General features: G+C 41.6%; 1 non-coding gene across 1 annotated transcript; it reads left to right on the forward strand.

Moving 5' to 3' along the window:
• Positions 1–1,136: 1,136 nt before the first annotated feature.
• On the forward strand, positions 1,137–1,208 carry trnae-uuc (transfer RNA glutamic acid (anticodon UUC)). Its single transcript has one exon. It is a non-coding gene; the product is annotated as a tRNA-Glu (tRNA).
• The last annotated feature ends 384 nt before the right edge of the window (positions 1,209–1,592 follow it).

Raw genomic sequence — 1,592 nt, forward strand, 5'->3', positions numbered from 1 at the left:
TGTTAATTATGTTTACTGGAGGACTCACTTGTATTGGCACGTCAAATGGGAAATAATGAAAAAAAAAGGATGTTTCCAACCATTAAAGCGACGACTTTGTGATATAAATCATTTGGTTTTTTTTAAATTATACTTTCATAATATTGTTTCACATGCAAATTGAACACATCGGAACAATTGCATAAAATTCTAATCTGCTTCATTACGCAATAAGACATTTTCACAGACACTCTCACAAACCACTGTGCGCCCACACACACACACACAGACTCACACAGAGCATGTTTGGGGGCCAGCTGCCAGCAAATGAAGGATCTCCCTCCCAATTCACTTGTTATTGTGCTGTCTGGGTGACAAGTATACCTATAGAGTGAGTATTTATTTCCGGAATGTTTTGTTCCGTTTTCCTGCAATGATGAATGTTTCTTTTATAAATCCATCGCCAGGCTTTTTAAACCATAAACAATATTTCTCCAGCCCAGATTCCTTGTGCAGCAGTCTTGGGGAACCTTGAGATTTCCAGGCTCTGATTTAATGGCTCGTAATTCTTGAAAGGCAATCCTTCTTCACCCTCCGACGCTCAGATGCACCATCCTTCTGGCAGCCCACCACGCTCGGCCTCTGCTCCCCTCTGGATCCCCAGGCCAGTCCAAACGCCAGTTAAAACTACTCAGCTGGAAACGGCATCATGCCCCTTTCTGTCACTGGCATTGGATTATCTGCTATGGGCTGACAGGACAGAGCATCCTGTTACAGTTTTTTTGTGGATGTGTATGTAATGCTACAGAGACCCGCGTTTGCTCTTCGGGCTGTTCCAGATCAGAAACAGGAAGTTGTTGTTTAAATATGTATGGCATGTTCTGAGGATATTCTGCTTGTGGTACTGATAAAAAGAATATAAATCAACAGTCTACATAGAGACTGACCAATGTGATGACTATACAGAGGCACCTCATGCGGACTAGCACAGACCGCTATGTGTATGCAGAAGCTAAAAATTGGACTTCAGCTAATGAGGCTGACCATCAGATGTAGTTAGATGCAGCAGCTGCAGCCTTGAAGCCGACGTGTCAGTCCAGGGTTGAAAGGTTGACCTATAGGTAAAGTGCATAGCAACAATAACCTGTGTATATGACTCCCATATGGTCTAGCGGTTAGGATTCCTGGTTTTCACCCAGGCGGCCCGGGTTCAACTCCCGGTATGGGAATGACTAATTATATTCACATCATACTTTTAACTGCTTATTCTGTACCATCCCAAACTACCATAATTGTACTGACATACAATGCAAGAAAACCTAACATAGGTATATCATTGTGTATCCATTTCACACTGTTTAAACTGTATATATCATACTGTATTTATAGCTACACCAAAGTGCTTATTCTACATTCTATCTTTATTACTCTGTGCATTATTTTGCACTTGTACTGCTTTTTGCACCTCTGGTCAAATGCTAGATTGTCCTATCCTTGTCTCAGTATTTGAACTGTATTTGAGCAAATATGAGATTTCTCTGCAGGGTAGTTGGGCATAGGAGATCAGCATTACGTTTTCTTTGCAACTGGCTATTGGAGGCGTTTCTAAGTCC

Source organism: Epinephelus lanceolatus, chromosome 8, assembly GCF_041903045.1.
Source record: "Epinephelus lanceolatus isolate andai-2023 chromosome 8, ASM4190304v1, whole genome shotgun sequence".
NCBI classification, from domain to species: domain Eukaryota; kingdom Metazoa; phylum Chordata; class Actinopteri; order Perciformes; family Serranidae; genus Epinephelus; species Epinephelus lanceolatus.